Below are 18457 nucleotides of genomic sequence, written 5' to 3'. Positions count from 1 at the left end.
CCTTTTTCAATCAGCTGATTTGTCGTTACCGTGTGGGGTCCCTCAAGGCTCATCCCTAAGTCCGACACTATTTAATATATATGTGTCGGACCTTGCTAGTGTCATCAAAGCACACAGGATGAGCCTAACCTCCTACGCTGACGACACTCAGCTGGTACTGGCCATAAAGGGCGATGGACAGGAGGTGGCGGAGAGATTCCAAAGGGGGATGATTGCTATCGGTGAGTGGATGGCAAGAAATTGCCTGAAGCTCAACTCCGATAAAACGGAGGTGGTTATCTTTGGTAACCTTCTGCCAGCCTGGTCTGCAGCCTGGTGGCCATCGGCTCTTGGTATCCCTCCTACCCCCACCGTTAGGGTCAGAAACCTAGGAGTGACATTCGATGACCAACTCAGCTTCATGGCCCATGCAAATAAGGTGGCAGCTAACGCCCATTTTAAGCTTAAAATGATAAAAAAGATCATACCTTATCTACCAGATTCAGCAGCCAAGACGTTAGTCACCTCCCTGGTCCTGACATCGTTAGATTACTGCAACGGTCTTTTGCTTAATGCACAAAGCAGAGTCACTAAAAAACTACAGACGGTGCAGAACGCAGCGGTACGCGTGCTGTCCAAAAAACCCAAATTTGCACCCATCTCGGACACTCTGAAAGGTTACCACTGGTTAACCATCCAAAATAGGGTAAAATTCAAATCACTGTGCATAGTCTATAAAACTCTGCAGAATCAAGGACCGCGCTTTCTTAAAGAGCAACTAATTCCTTATAATCCACCCAGAATACTTCGCTCTACCTCGCTCAACCAATTAGTGGTTCAACGAAGCAGAACAGTCTCTTGGGGTGACCGCCGCTTTTCTATTGCGGCCCCATAAATCTGGAATTCCCTACCAAACCACATAAAAACAAGTTCCACACTCCTTCAGTTTAGAAAAAAATTGAAAACGTGGTTATTCAACCAGTAAATCTAGCCTCCGAATCATCTGATCAGGGAGAGACAGCTTTGCATACTAGCGCCGAGACGCCTACGGGTAATTGTACGCGCTCTACAAATGCCATTAAATAAATAAATAAATAGATAAATAAAAAAACAATGTCATTTGAGAAAGGATGTTGAGGCCATGAGGGAATTTATTGTATTATTGTTACACTACTACTCCATATCTAGACAAATTTGAGTAAATTCTCCCTAAAAGACACTTTTTGATATGTCTGAATTTTTCCTATTCCAATTTTTAAAGTTGTGTTGGTGAACCAACCTGCCCAGAGCAGATGGAGTTTAAGCTGACTAACCTAGGGGCATGTATCTAAGGAGCTAGTGGAGCCGCAGCGTTATTTTTTGATGCTTTAGTGGCTTGTTTGACATTGTATTTACAAAGTGATGCTAGAAGCCTTAAGTGTCACTTTTTTAAAATCCTGAACATATTTTTCACAATGACAGATCCTATTGCAGCAATTAGCAATAATGATATGCAAGGTAGGCGTTCTCCCTTAAAACGGTGGGCAAAACTGACACAGCCGTATTTACAATGATTTTGAAATATGACCCTACTTTGGCAAAACACGGGCAGAGGCCCAATAGTGGCAGAATTTTACCACCAAAAAAATCAGGAATAAAAATTATGCATGCCCACTGGTGTAAATCAAAACATGCCCAAATCACAAAGACAAGCTCAATGGCACAATGACCTACTCCTAGTGCACCAAGGAGACAACCTCCAATATCACCACAACCATTGCCACAGAGGCAGTGTAGGAGAAGAGAGTGGACATACCACCAGAGGATTACTCTCATTTACCTCAGGAAGGAGCTGGCCATGGCACATTACAGGCTCTGGAGCCAGTCCATTGTCCGCCTCTTGCATCAAATAACACCAAGGCTGCATCAAAATCGCATCAGTGCACCAACATCCCTCCAGAGGCCAAGCCACTGGCTGTCCTATGCATGCTGGTGTCTGGAACTTTCCAACCCACCACAGGCAGAGTGGCAGAAGTATCACAGCCATCCTTACTCTAGTTTCCTCCCCTCGGTCCTGGATGCCACCATAAGTCTCACACCCAAGTTCCTCTTCTTAACCAACAAAATGCAAAACTAAGAGGAAAATAGGCAAGTCTTTTATGCCATTGCAGGATTTTCACATGTGTTGGGGACAATAGACTGCACCCATGTGCAACTTGTGCCTCCAGTAGCTACAACACACCTGTAATTCAATAGGAAGCACGCACATTTCTTGAATGTGCAGGCAATTGTAGACCATCTTGGCCATTTCATCAATGTCCTCACAAAGTACCCAGGCAGCATCCATGATGTCTTCATCTTTTGGCATTCTACTGTGAATGAGCGCTTACAGAATGGGACATATGGGAATGGCCTACTGGTTGTTAAGTACTTCTCAAGCACATGACAGACCATATGACAGTCAAATATGTTGGAATACATTGTCATACTGGTGTTGATCTGAATAAAACAGTGCAGATGTTTTAGGTGTGGGCCTTCATACTTAAGCCATACTACATGGCTATGAGCAACACAATCCCACACATGTTGAGACCACCTATGCCAATATTGGCCACAAGTACAGGTGAACTGTGATGCTGGAGTATCACTTTTCGTGATCCTCTGGTGGAGCAGGACTCTAAATCACATCAATGAGGCAATGTAAAGTCAGCCGCATGCCCTTGCATGGCCTCATAGATTTGCATTAAGGCAAGCCAGAGCAAGGTTCCGCATTCATTCACCCTATTTAAGTATGTGCACCATGGGCCTTGTGGTGATTTTTCCATGCAGCACCAATAAAGATCTCACTCATTTCCACATATCCAAAATTCAGTTACCCTGGGACTGCATGCAAATAGTGTGCCTCCCAAGGAGAGGTGAAATGAGGATACTTAATTACATGACTCTTTGTCATGTCCAATTATTATGTGTCCTGCTTTCCGCAGGACAGATAGGAAGAAATAGCATAGATGTTTTGCTTTTAGTGCAGGAATGTGTGCCTTAAAGCTTTAATTTATTTAGGGACACCAAGCAGACACAGTTTCACCATGGTGCAGGGGAAGGTGGTAGCACTAGTCACTACCATGTGATGGTGCGTATACTGACAAACCATGGATGTGCTGTGTGTTAAAAATATAGCACATTTCACCCCTTCACTTTGGATGCAGGTCAGCAAAGCTAGATGACCTCCAGTGCTGCCCCCTTGCAACAACTGTTAAATGAGGCAGGCCCTGTGTGGGCATTGAATAGTGTGAAAGAGCCTCTCTAACGCAACCCCATGTAAATGCTATGTCCAAACATCATGTTGAAGAAAGGGATTCCCTGCCTGTAGTCTGTGTGTCCACAGGCTAATCCCATGGTCATGAGGCATGTGATTTATCCCAGATGTGTAAAACAGAGAAATATAGTCATATTTCAACCTTGCAAGATCATGTCCACCATGCTACATTAACGCATTAATCATATACACACATCACATGTTATGTTAATGTTATCGCTATTTGTATAGCGCAACAGCTCCCCCAGAAAAGGGGCGTCCCGGCGCTGACAGCAGAACAGCTAACTAAGAGGCAGGCTACACGGTGGGAAACAGGTATGTTTTAATGGCCTTCTTGAAAGCCAAGTAGTTAGTGTGGCTACGAATGTGAATGGGCTGCCCTGCTGCGGAAGGAATGGCCTCCTGCCTGCACTCTCTGAAACATTTGAACCCTCACCAGGTGCTGGCCTAGTGAGCGGAGCTGACATGTTGGGGCCTAGGGAGTAACTAAGTTGGCCAGGATACTGGGGGTGTTGAGTTTTAGGGCATTAAAAGTGATGCAGAGGGCCTTAAACCAATTCTCCTAGCCACCGGCAACCAGTGTACCCGCTGGATGGTTGCAGACACTGGGAAGGACCTCCGCAGGCCAATCAGAGATCTGGCTGCTGCAGTCTAGGCTCATTGGCACCGCCCAATCTCGGCCTTATTTGCCCCTAAATACAAAGAGCAGGCATAATCCAATCTGGACATTATAGATGCCTGAATGATGGTCTGACGCGTGGGTGGGTAAAAAAAAAAAAAGCAATAGGGGTCTGAGCCCCCCTAGAAGCCCAAAACAACTCCCTGCTACCTTTTTGGTTTGGACTTGGGAGCTGAGGGATGAGTCCAACCATACCCCCAAATTGTTGACAGCCTGCTTGGGGGGTAAGGGAGGTGGGCGCTACCTAGGCTTTCTGGCAACCAGAGTTCGCTCCACAGACCATGGTCCTTCCCCACCAACAACACCTCAGATTTACTGGCATTCAGCTGGAGGCAGTTGGCGGTCGTCCACTCAGCGACCACCGACAGGTCGCCCCAAAATTTCAGGGCGTCCCTCTCGGTGTCACTTGAGAGTGCCACCACCAGCTGAGTGTCGTCGGCGTAGGAGACCATGGTCAGTCCCCTATTTCTTTGCCAGATTGTCTCTGTTACGGATTTGGTCGGCATAGAATGTTGCGCTTGCCAATTGAATGGCCCTACGGAAACTTTTGACTGCCATTCTATAGGTGTCTTTCGCAGTGGTGTTAAAATCCCTCCTCCAAATACGTTCCAGCCTTTTGCGGTCTTTGCGCAAATCGGCTACATCGCTATCATACCATGGTCTTGTTCTGGATTTATGGTTCAATGACCATTTCTCAGGGAGAAGGTCATCAAGTGGCTGACTGATCCAGTCTGTTAAGGCCCTGTATGCCTTATTAGGATCATAGGGAGGCTAGGGCATGTAGTGGCCAAACGGTCCTGGAGAGAATCCCAGTTAAGCTTGTGCCAAGGGTGTTTGAGTGAGGATGTCTGATCCTTGCTTCGTGAGGGAATTATCCCCTGAAGGAGCATAGGGACCAATAGTGGTCAGACCACCCCATAGGGATGTAGGCAAGAACTGTCAGAGTGGGTATTTTGGTGAAAACTGGGTCCAGCAGATGGCCGGCTGTGTGGGTAGGGCTTGACACCAGTTGTACTAGCTGGCAGAGTGCCATATCTGCTATGAAATTTGCTACGTCATGGTCATCTAGTTTATCTAGATGAATATTCAAATCCCAAGTGACTGTGAAATTGGCAGCGTTAACTGCCAGTATGCTGACCACCTCTGCGAGTGCTACCTTAAAGTCTGTGGATGGCCCAGGGGGCCTATAAACCAGAATCCCTGACATGGTGTAATTTGGGCTGAGTGTGACCATAAAGAAGGCTCATTCGCATCCGGGTATGGTCTGCCTAGTGAAGCTGCAGGGGCAGACAGATTTATGAATGACCGCCATGCCCCTCCTCTAGTTGCCCTGTTGAGGGTGAGAATACTATACCCTGCAGGAAGCGCCAGGCCAGGTTCCGCGATCATATCGTCCGAGAGCCACGTCTCGGTGAGAAAGAGGACATCAGGGGAGGAGTCCTCCAGTAAGTCATAAATGTCAGCATAATGTTTGGCTAAAGATAGGCTGTTGAGGTTAAAGATCTTAATGGCCTTCTTAGACTGAGGGTGATGCCTGCGTGATGGCAGCATAGGAGTGGCACTAAAGCCACAGCACAAACAGCGGAAAGGTCCCTAAATAGTGTTCCCTCAAGAAAATCTGCAGTTGCTCACCCCTTTCCTGAGGGCTAACAGCTCTTTTATGGTGTAGGTTGGCCCACCTTTGGTGAAAGGGGCAGCGTGTCCGGCGTCTGGCGACGGACTGTCACGGACGGGCGCAGACTGGCTTTCCACGCCCATGGCCCTTTTTCACTGGGCTGATAGAAGGTTTTCCTGAAGCCTAGACTGTCACCCTGCAGAAAATGGCGGCGGGGTCGCAAATAGTAAGTGAGTATTGCCAGTCACGCCTCCCTCCCCTCAATTAGCACGGGCTAGATGTGGTGGATTGGGGAGGGACTGTATGAAGCGGGCCCCCTAAATCGGAGTCAGAGCAGGTGAGTAAATGTGCTAAAAGCTAAACACAAAGAGTATCTTTCCAGCTAGTCTTTTCGTTATTTTAAAAGCATAACATTCCCCAATTAAAACAAATAGGTAGTGTTTCAATTAGTGCAGGCTAAAACAAAGATTGTATCAAATGAGGGCACCCAGCGCCGAAATAAACAACCCAGCTTCCCACCACTAAGCTAACCTTCAACGTGAGTAGCTGTAAGCTGAGAACGAGGATTAACTGCACTTCCGCGCCATCGGCCCCTTTTCACTGGGATGATAGAATGTTTTCCTGAATCCAAGACCGTCACCCTGCAGAAAATGGCGGCGTGGTCGGCAAACAGGAAGTGAGTGTTCCCAGTCAGGTCTCCCTCCACTCAATCAGCACGGGCTGGCTGTGGTGGACCAGGGAGGGACTGTATGAAGCTGGCCCCCTAAATCGGAGTCAGAGCAGGTAAGCAAATGTCCAAAATGCTAAACATATCTTTCCTGATAGTCTTTTCGTTATTTTAAAAGCATAACATTCCCAAATTAAAGCAACGAGGTAGCGTTTCAATTAGTGCAGCCTAAAACAAAGTTTGTATCACAAGGGCACTAGCGCAGAAATAAACAACCCAGCTTCCCACCACTAAGCTAACCTTCAACACGAGTAGCTGTAAGCTGAGAACGAGAATCCTATATGAACCTGGTTTTCCATCTCACAAACCACTCCATCAGTCCTCCAAGGCTCCAGACTGTGCAGCAAGGTGAAGCCTCAAGCACAAACTACATTTCCGATGACAGCCAACAACACATCTAAGGAATAATGTGCCTGTCTTGGAGCAATGCTGCACATTTTATGCAAGTGCCAGCACCAAACCCTGGATACAAGATCATGTGGATAATATGTCCTACACTGTCCCCAAGCAGGGTGGCAGTGTAGTGTAGTTAGTCTACCAGTTGCACTGTACAGCGCAAAATTCCCAAATGTCTCAAACCCTCTGTGTACTGTCAGCATGGTGGACACTGCACTGCCATGTGTACACTTTCATTCCCACTATTGATATCCACTCACTATCCTTCACATGGCATTTGAGGTTAACAACATTAACTCCATCTCTCACTGTCAATTATGTGTGACTCTAGTACACTATATCACCTGCTACAGCTACAGGTTGTGAAATCAGACATGTATCAATTCAGGAATAAGAATAGTAGCCAAAAACTGACACACTAGATGATTGTGAGAAATGTGTCTACTCAATGGCAACTTTACTCTCCTAACTGGTAACAAATAATCACTTGCATGAACTTGACACTCATAAGTATGACAAATAGAAAGTGAATCACAGAGGACAGCACACCTGTATATGTAGCACATTGTTAGTCTTATCTAATTCCAACTTACCTGTATGCCACACAATGTCATAGCATGTTGCTATGTGCCTGAGTTAGGCAAAGGCAGAATCACTGTACATTTTCATACAATTTCCTCTCTCTGCACAATAACTTTTTTGCTGTGACCTTCTGCACATATTCACATGCATGGTAATGTTGGATTAATTTCTCTGAACTGCTTCTGCTTCCACATCTGGCTTCGAGCAACATTACCATGGTGCATTGAACACATATATAAGAACTTTATTGTGTGATTAAAAGAAAAAAATCATTGCAAGTACAGAATTTAAAATGTTTAAAAGATATGTTAAAAATAAAGGGTCTGTATTGAGTCCAATATGCAAAGGGACGACCAATAGGGCTTGCCAGCACGTTATGCAGTAGAAGGATCACCTACTTTGGGCCCCTCACAAAGTTTTTTTATTGCAAGATCCATGAACCTTACTAAGGCACAGTTTAATTTGGTGTTCCTAGTATCAAAGCAGGCCAGAATTGCTGCTCTACACGATCTGATCTTGTTTGTGTTCCAAAGATGCTTCAGGATGGACCGTCTATCATTCAGCAATTTTTGACAAAGGCATATAATATGCATTATGTCTTCTCTGTGATTCCCACAGAGTCGACATAGTTCTCGTCCATGATCTCTTTTCCATTTTGGGAGATGAACCAACAGGTTGATGACTCCCAGTCTTAGTTTTAGGAACTTTAGTTTTGTTTGTACAGTGAAAGGTACGGTTAGGTACTGCTGTGGGATCAACAGGGCATAGGTTTGCAGGGTCAACCACCTGTGACTTCTTTTTGCTAGGCGAGCCTTGTCTTCCACTATTGACAACTTTTTTGTGCTTATTTTCGCTAGCCGTTTGAATCCCTTTTGACTTACGTGCATCCTCCAAAGATCGTTTAGGCATAGAGTTGTTAGGCCTTTTTTCCAATAGTCATACCTTGCTTGCCATGAGTTCGTATTGAGACTGGCCCAAAGTTGGTGTGCTAGGCTACCTGCCTTAGATGACCTCAATTTGTGATAGTACACAAGAAAAGTCATGGCTCTGGAGAGCGGTTGATGGCAAATTCCCAGTTCCAACCTAATTTGTGCCAGTGATATTTGGATTGGTATCTTGAACACTATTCTATTGATCTTTGTTATGATTTTGTCCAATTGACCACGGTCCAGTCCTTTTAGGACTTCGCTACCGTAGGTTAGTGTAGGAATTAATTTTGCTTGAGCGACCTGTAGTGTAGGTGCAAAGGTTGGGTCTTGTAGTTTCTTGTGAATTGATCCAATTGCAAAAGCGAGTGCAAAACCCTTCCTTCTTTGTTCTTCTAATTGAGATTTATATGTGTCGTTGTTGTTAAAGATGACTCCAAGATACTTGTGGCACTTAGATTCGACAATGCTTTCCCTGTTCAGGGTCCAGGACAGTTTTCTAGCTTTCCCTGGATGAACCGCCAAGATTTTTGTCTTCTTGTTTTTGATCTGTAGATCGTTCTTATTGGAGTAATGAGAGGTGGCGTCCAGGATCCTTTGCATGCCGATCTTTGTTTTGCAAAGAAGGACCACGTCGTCAGCGTATTAAAGGTTCGACAACAAGAGACCAGTTACTTTGGGAGCATGTGAATTAATCCTATTTAGAGCTTCGGGAAGGTCGGATAGAAATACGTTGAAAAGTGTCGGGCCAGGACGCAGCCCTGTTTTAGCCCTTTTGTTGTCGGGATTGGGTGTGATAGTCTTGAGCCGTCCCCGATCTTGATCCTGACCCATGTATCCTGATGTAGAAGTTGTATGGCTCTTAGGAGATCGGTTGGAATGTGAAGTCTAGACAGCTTCTGCCAGAGCTTGGCCCTATTCACATTGTCAAAGGCCGCTTGGAAGTCCATGAATCCCATGTAGAGAGGGAAGGAGCTGAACTCCGCCTGGTCAATCAGGCAGGAGAGGGTCATGAGATAGACCGAAGTGCCGGTATTGCTTGTAAAACCAGTTTGGTTCGGAGGAATGATAGAGTTGTCGTCCGCCCATGCCCTAAGTGAGTTGAGCAAAACTCCTGCAAAGTACTTTGCTTCGTTGTCGATGAGGGCAATGAGGCGGTAATTCCCAGGGGATTTTTTGTCCCCACCTTTGAAGATTGGTGCGAGGATTGATCCCCGCCAAGAGGGCGGTATGATGTTATTCTGAAGGATAGAATTGAATAAGGTGCATAGCTTCACGGCCCAAAAAGCTACATCTTCCTTAAACAACGCTTGAGGGATTCCACCTGGACCTGGTGCCCCATACTTCCGACCCTATTTAATCAATTTTTCAATTTCAGCCATCTCGATTGATGTAAGTTCTTTGCTGCTTCGAGTCGATGGGCACTCTTTTGGTAATTCTATTTTTTTGTCGTCGTTAATGGTTTCCTTCATTAAGGGATTTATGATGTTCAGATCGGGTGCCCGGAAGACCGCTTGTTGTGCAGCATTAACTTCAAAGGATAGATTCTGATGAAGAATTTTTGCTTTACGATAGTTGAAGTGAAGGTATAGGAAATCAACCCACTCTGACTCCAGTATGCATGAAGAGGCAACTTTAGGTGCGTCCCCCGATATACTGTTGATAGTTCGCCAAAACCTAGCGGAATTGTTTGTTTTAATATCTTGCTGTAGTCTAGCCCAGAGCGAATTCCATTAAGTACTGCGTTGCTCTCTTTTGGCTTTCCTAAGGTAGCTGCGGGCCTCTCTCAATTTTGTTATTTTATCGGATTCATTGGATCTGTTTTTAGCGCCCGCCATGCCCGATTCATAGTGCATGTGCAGATTGTATCGTAGGATTCGAGCTGGGCGTCTGCTTTTGCCCAGTCAGAATTGCATACTTTATCGGTTTCACATATTTGTCGATAAGTTCGATTGCAAATATTGACCAGTTGGCAATTTTATCGATGCCTTGAACACTGCGTACACGATCTTCACACATAATATACAAATGTCATTCTGTCTTTATCCATGGGGCAACAGGGCTATCTGCATATCCATAAAAATGATAATCTGCATATATTTATAAAGAGCATTTCCAGGGATTAGCAGAAGAGACACTTTTGCTGTCATCGAAAGGTCCTGCAAGCTGGAGCTTCATCAAGCAGCTGCCTAACATCTCCATGAGGGATGTCCAGTTCGTGCCCAAGAAGATATTCTTTTCCGTCAGGTAATGGGGTTGGATCATCCTGTGGGAGGATTCTTGGCAACAAACTTATACTTATACTCATATACACTCTAGACACACAAAGAGTAGGGTTTGCATAGTAGGAGTACATCTGATTACTATCTTGTTTTATATGACTGCATATTTACACTGTCTTAGCACCATGATGAAATTATATCTGCTTCTGTTTACTGATTATCGCAGCACATGCATTCTATACAAGAATAATGTTGGTTCAATAAATATATTGAAAACATCCCATTTTATATTCTTTGTATATTTCTATGCGAACACGAGTGCACAAGTAACTGAGCAAAAAGGGACTACATCGGTTACCACAATCCCTGAGGGGTAAGGAATGTCATGTTCAGTGGTTGCCATAGACCTGTTTAGGTAATGGGGCTTATGGTGGCACTGCATTCTATCTGGTTCTCAGGCCAACATGTTCTACAGTGGTGCCTGAATCAGTCTAGGCACCTCACCCAAAGTTAATGTTGTACACAAATAAATAGATCCTACGGATTAGTGGGAACTACAAGACATGGCGCCGCCATCGTTGGTTGGGTTCTTATTATTACAGAACACATGAGTAGCTCATTCATGCCTTCTCAGAGACTCATACTCGCCTACAAACCAGTGACTCTGTCTCAGCTGAGTAGGTATGCACTATGTATTGCTGTAGCTAATTCAAGCTTGTATGATAACACATTCCTCATTGTGTTATCCTTCTCTGGAAATTCATTTAATACATTATGTCTGTGGACGAAGCTGCCCACACACTAAACATCGCAGAAAACTGAGGACATGCAGATACTGTGAAATTATAACATTTTGGTCTCCCGACTACTGGTGGAGATGCTATTTTCGTGGTTGAGACATTTAGGACAGAAGTATTCTATTCCCGGGTTAAATTCCCAGCTGCAAATGCTTGTACACAATTATTTCATAATAACATTGAGGATGAAGCACGGGAGGAATACATTCCATATGAGGACATAAAGATTCCTTTTTCTTGCCAAGCATGTAGTAATTAGTTTAAAAGCACCCTCCCACACATAACAGAAAACGTGAGACTCAGTGCAATCAGCACAGAGGGAGTGACATGGTCCGTCCTAACTGCAAACTCACTGCATATTAAGACTTCTAATTTAACTGCAGCAGAAATGCGTACACTATACAAAGATTTCGTAAAACGATACAAAAATCTCTCAGAGTTCATAATGTGAACACTCACATGAAACCCTGCGCAGACTGCTCAAGCCATACAACCACAATTGGCTACCATGGGTATTAGCCCACAAACACTGAATGCCATTATGTGAAAGACTCTCATCAGTGGGGACCAATTTCCGTTCATAGTATATAGTAGGATAGTACAAAAACAAGAAAGACTAAAGCAGTATTTCCTCATACAGGCCCACAGGAAAAACACAGAATTCTAACTAACTTCTTGCCAATTGGGATGGCTCCCCCAGTAGAAGACTGCACAATTTGGGGTATAGTACTCTCTGCCGTTTATACCAGGACACATGGTACCCCTTCTCTGGCTGTTTTACTTGTTGTACTGAAGCAGCCAAAGAATGAGTAAGGGCAGCACCTGCCTTGGACTTATGCATGTAACTGATGAGCAATTTTTTAGCTGTATCTACAATTATGTTAAGTAGCATATTAAGGGAGGCTGCCACATTGCCTATATTCCGAAGTCTGAGGGATTACTAAATTAATTTGAAGAAACCTATGCTACGCTAGGTAGATATAATTTAGGAACCAGACCTGGAAAACCACAACTGAAGAGTTATTCTGAGAAAGATCACTCTAAGCAAGCACCTGACTCTTTGATGAAGAAGAAGTGGGATAATAAACAAAAAATAAAGACAAGACATGATCATGTGGTGCATCTTCTCAGCAGGAGGCCACTGAAAAATTATACAATCTTAAAAACTGTGATACAATCAGAAAGCTTGTTAGGTATCAGGATGCGGATACACGCTCTTCTCATTCCTTTCAGGAGTTATTTGATACGCATTCGAAGAGAGGGGGATGGTCACAGTTCAGATCAGAAGAGCACATGCAGCCAAAGAAGGAATCACAACACTCATCTGACGACATCATTAAAAAAGAAGAAAAATCAAAGACTCCTAAACCTTAATTCAAAAATAAAAAAGTAGCCTGACTGAAAATCAGACATGCCTAGAATACTGGGGACTCGGCTTCTGAAAGAGGAGTGGGCAGTGCCGATGATGTATAGTGCATCAGAAGTCACAATAGCTCACCTGAACCTGATTCGCCATCGTTTGTACGAAATTATACTCCATTTGAGGGAGGACATATTCAAAAATATCAAAGCTCTCTTTTAGGAGAACTAGATGTATGATTATGATATTCTTTTGGCTGATAAAGATTGTCCACTGGAATTCATAATGGAATGCCCAAACAGGGAAAATGTAATTTTAACTGCTTTTTCCGACCTCAGTGAAACATTCTTACAACAAGGAGGGGGTGTTGGTGCTAGGTCCTGCATTATACCGCAATCATGTGGGGTGGGATGATGAGTCTCCTCAACATGGGATCCCATTGAAATCACCTCCTGAACCCCAAAGAAAATACCCAATTAAAATTAAGCTAAAAACCAAGTTAGGGAAATCCTTGAACAACTTGAAAACCAAGTTGTGTAAGAAAATTACACCTCATCAATTAATAATCCCTTGTTTCCCTTAATGAAACCAGACAATGCATGCAGACTAACATTAGATAAAAGACATTTAAACACATCTGCTTGCACATTTGCAGTACAAAATGCACACAGGGCTGCAGTAATTAATAGGGGTGGGTGGAGTTCGTGGAGTCAAACTATGCAGAAATCTGCGGAGTAACAAAACTATGCTGCGCTATGCAGAGTTCCGCTTTTGGACAGAGTTTGCCGGGGTGCCTGTTAGCGTTGCGTTTGCAATGCGCATGAATGGCACTACAGGTTCCCAAAGTATGCAGGCGTTCTTAAATTGCGTGCGAACAGTATCATCCAGTCTAATGGGTGTGGCCATCTTGATTGTTTGCTCTCTGTTATGGTGCTGGGCATACATTTTAATCTGTCCTTAATATTTGTAATCCTCCTCCTTTATTACTTTCCTACCCCTAATTTTTTTTTTTTTAATAGTGTGTGTTTTTGTGTTTGTTTAGTTGAAATTTTTGTGTAAATTCTTTTCTGCTTTTGTGATGTTTTGACTTACTTTATTTTCCCTTATTATTTTCTTCCTCACTTTCCCTTCCTTTTCCTTCTTGGTTATTATTTCCCCACCCAGGGCCATGGCAGAGAGGCGAGTCCTGGGCGGACAGGCCAAGGTTTGTAGCCCTGGCGATCTTTGGAGAGAAAGAGATGGCAGCACCAGATTTTTTGTGCAGTACTACCTCCCATCCATGCTGGTGGCAGGCCCGGTAGCGGGTACATCCTTCAGGAGTGTCAACGGTGTTGAGGAGTGGTACGCTGGTGCATGCTGTGCACCAGCCATGTTCGGCGCACCAACTAGCAGCTGAAGCACCGTTCGTCGGACATTCTCAAACGCGAACAGGACCTGCTCCACCTGCTAGGCGTCAAGATTCCGTGACTCGTGAGCATTCATTGTTTGTTGTGACGGTGCTCTAAAATGCTAAACGAAAATCAGAAAAACATGCTGCTGGCACTCAGAAGTAAGTTATTTTTAGTTTGTGCTGGTATATGATTGAGTGATCACATGTCTAGTTTCTACTAGGCAGTTGACGCTACCTAATCGCACTCCTCAGGTGCTCGCTTTGGCTGATTAATGAAAAAGCCATTGCAGACTGTTCTTCTGTCACTGTAGTGAATCACTGAGTAGCATGTTCTCTGTGACTTTATTTATGTGTCTCATACAGTTCCAGGTTATTTAAATGAATTCACAATGATGATCTGCGGTATGCATCTATGCATTGGAAAAAAAGGAGACTGTGTTGGCTCATCAAGGATGTTGAAAAATGGGAATAGATAGAATCAAAGATTATTTACTGCAATACATTAGTTCCAAATGTAGTTTTTGTTAAGGAGATTTGAAATATGGATTTAACAACAGTCAATAGATTCTAGTTGAAGCTAGTAGTACTACAGGTGATCTGTTTCAGTGATGGTGTTTGCTTTTCACAAAACATTTTGTCAAGATCATTAACAAAATAACTAATATATTTCTATTTATCCTCTTAATCTCTATTGTTTGGCATCCAAGGGCAAAAAGAGGGATGATTCATAGGGCCCGGGATAAGCTGGTCACCCAGCGCCAACCACCAGCGTCACTGCAGAGGGCTCTGCTGATCCTAGTAAGTTGTTTTATGATTGTTGTGAACTTCTTAAGGTAGAACCGTAGAATCTTGGGGTATTGGAATGTTGGTGCTCTCTATCATGAATTGTAAAGATTCAGATAGCAGGCCCATGTAAGCTAGCATTTTAAATAAAAAAGATCATGTATTTTTTGTTCAAAAGGCTTTCCTTTTCCTGATTGTGCCTAGCTCTAACACAGTTCAGTACACAAGATAGTGGTGATCCAATGCGGTGCCAATATCCAATCATGGATCAATATCCAATAATATCACAGAACAATGGCCCATACACATTCGCTCGAAATCTCTGATACGCTGGGGTCAATTTGTTATCCATTCAATTCCTTCTTCCAGTCTCATATGATGTATCCCACAATACTCATCTAACTAATTCAGCAACTTTCCTTCTACTTGATCAATGGACCATAGTTGAACAGTTGATGGTAATGATAATTCATTTTAATTAACAGTTCTTTCAGCTTAAATAATCACAGACTCTCTGTATGGTTAATCAACTTTATCTCAAAATAAATGGGAAATGATGCTCAATGCATACGGCTACAAGTGTAAACAATGAACTCACAAAGGGAGAGTAAATATATCAGCAACATTAGATACGAACAAACTCATCAGCCAATAATGACATCATACATAAAGGAGTGGATAGATTAATAGACAATAGTTTCAGAAAATCCAAAATGCGAAACGAAATTCATCTAACGGAGGGGATAGATGAAGAGATCAATGTTTCATCTAAATAATGCATTCCATGCACCTGTGAAGGAGTAAAAAGGCGAAGAGACAAAAGTTTCAGAGACAAAATTCATTTGCAGGTAATCATACAAGAAAGGAGTCAGAATAATACAAACCCAAGGATCTGTAGGAAAACCACTCCTCTGGCCAAAAGAATGATGAGGGTTCCCTGACATAGAGTCAAGGGACAATGATTACAGGGACAGGACTGGGACGGGACAGGAACTGCTAGGCTTCTCTGCAAACCGACGAACAGCGATGCATCTCCCCTCTCTCTCTCTATATTCAGCCTAACATAACCACACCCCTAAAGGTACCCCAGTTATACCCTAAACCTGCATGTCCGTCCCACATCTGTTGCAACAATTCGCAAAACTAGACAGATGATTGGAGAGTTTAGGAGGTGGCTCTGTCACACCGTGGTGACTTCACTCGAAATTTGGGCTTGTCATTGTTCTACATCCTTTCACACGATTACATATTTGTTCTGTTTACATGTTATATATATGTTTCAATTGCACAATAATTTCAAGCAATGTCCGCGGAAAGATTCTTTTGGTCCCACAGTTAATGGTGTCTCTTGGCAGACGATCCTCACTTTGGCCTTCAACCCCTGCACACCTTCTGCTGTGCTCAGCGCTTCAGTGTGCCTTTGACAGTTCATTCTTACTACTTTATCCTGCCCCCTCCGTTTTCTGTTAATTTAAGAGAAACATGGCATCTAATCCAGCTCACTATAGCAAATGGAAAAATGAACATTCATCAATTATGTGATAATGTAGTCTTCACTGATCCACTGCTGTTCCAAACAAAACTTGGGCACCATCACTATATTTCCTAGGAGCTATCACACTTTTACTCGATGGGGCCCATGACACCGCATGTCATTCCTACACACAAATCACCCTTATCCCAAGATTCAGTGAAGACTAGAGGAGGTGATGCTGGATTTTAGCGGAGTGTCTTATTTCATTTTAATTATTCAAAATTGTTATACACTATATACATCTGCAGTTTATCAGATTTACCATGGTTTTACCTTTAGAAAATATTAAAACACCCCACCATTTTAGTCAATGGATCAGCTAGTACAAGTTAACTAATGGACAATAAGACCAGCTTACTTCTCTATTTATTTAATTTTTATTTTAAGACTTTGGGCCATATGTAGGTAATATCTATTTACCGATTCTTAAATACCGAATTTTACCGATCCGGTATTTAAGAATTGGTAAATAGTATATAGGTAATAATTTGTTACATTTTACCGAATTGGCAATATTCGTTATTACTGATTCGGTATTTAAAGATTCGGTAATTCCTATTCATTCCAATTCATTCCAATGGAGGCCCATAGGAGTGAATAGGAAGCCATTCACTATTACTGATTCTGTAAATACCGAATCGGTAATAGGGGGAACATATTCAAGGGTGGCAGGGTGTCACATTGATACCCTGTTGCACCCCTGAATCTTGCATGTGTGCACATGTGTTACACATACATGCACTAAGGGTGTGTTTGTCTTCCACATCGCACTTTTCAAAAATCACAAAATTGCTTTTTGCATGGTTTTCGATATTTACCACCAACTTGTAGTTGGTGGTAAATAACGAATCCTCAAATCACAAATGCACTCACTTCAGTGCTCCCTACATTGAGGATTCGGTAATTTACCGATTCGGTATCTTAAGGATGCAGTAATTTACAGATTTCTTAAATTACAGAATCAGTAAATTACTGAATCCCTATTTATATCCACCTACACTGGAAAAAGCTGAATACCGGTCGGTAACGGCAAATTTATCCATTTTTGGCCGTTACAGACCGGTATTTGCCTTCTTACATGTGGCCCTTAATCTACTAGCATGACCTTATTTTATTTAGCCTTAATTCGATAATCATTAGACATTTAATTTAACCTGAAGAAAGAAAGTTAAAATTCAAACAGTTTACATTTATTAGTAGGAAAGTTCAGAAAAAGTTTTCAGTAAATGGACATCATGGTTAGCGCAGAAAGGTCCCAAAAAATGCCTCTCTATCTTTCTTGATGTTCATCTCCCATCCAGTCTCCGCACCCATCAAAAGTTAAAGACAAGAACATTTCAAAGTCTTTGCACCATGAAAAATAGTTCAGTCCGACAGCATGTCGTGGTGCGAAAATCAAATCAAAAACAAGCTCTCTCTTCACTTTCAAATGTTCTCTTTTAAACCCTTTTTTCCTATCTGTCGAAAAATTAAAACTTTTTAGGGTCCTCGCTCAATTTTTTGGGTCCATTTAAGGGGTGGATGAGCATCACCTCATCTCCTCATTGTCCATATTTCCACCAAGTCATCGTTATAATCAAAAATAAGGTTCAGATTGTTCATTATTATATTTTTTTCACTTGTGTCCTTTAACTTGTCACTTGGAGCAATTTTCACGGGTACACAACACGGTCATGCAAATCTTGGCACATCTCTAAGCTCCAGGCCACGCTGACCTTGACCCATGCTGTACAGGCACACACTGCTTGCACATCTATAGAGCATAGTCGCGCATGTGTAGATCACCAGAGTTTCAGAGTCTCGCAAACCTTCCATTTTAGATTAGGTCGCATGGGCCATAAAGGAAACTATTACAGAAACAAACACAATTAAACGTTAGTAGAGCCCTTCTGTTTGGCTCCCCCATTCTAAGATAACCCTGTTAATTATTACCTAGCGTTTAAGCAACAATTAAGCGTTGTTTTCTTACCATTCTCCATCTTTTCTGCCCCAATAATTCATATAAGAAGCTTACATGCACAGGTTTTCATAAAATTATGACATTTGCGTACTATGTTAGTATAACGATTTCATTCAATTAATATATTATGATTCGCAACACAAGGAAATTAATTTCCCACGCGTATTTGTGTATGTGCTTTCTATTCTATGTTGGTTAATTTCAAAACCACA

Source organism: Lissotriton vulgaris, chromosome 7 (assembly GCF_964263255.1).
Source record: "Lissotriton vulgaris chromosome 7, aLisVul1.2, whole genome shotgun sequence".
Classification (NCBI taxonomy): Eukaryota; Metazoa; Chordata; class Amphibia; order Caudata; family Salamandridae; genus Lissotriton; species Lissotriton vulgaris.
This window is presented reverse-complemented; position numbering follows the sequence as displayed.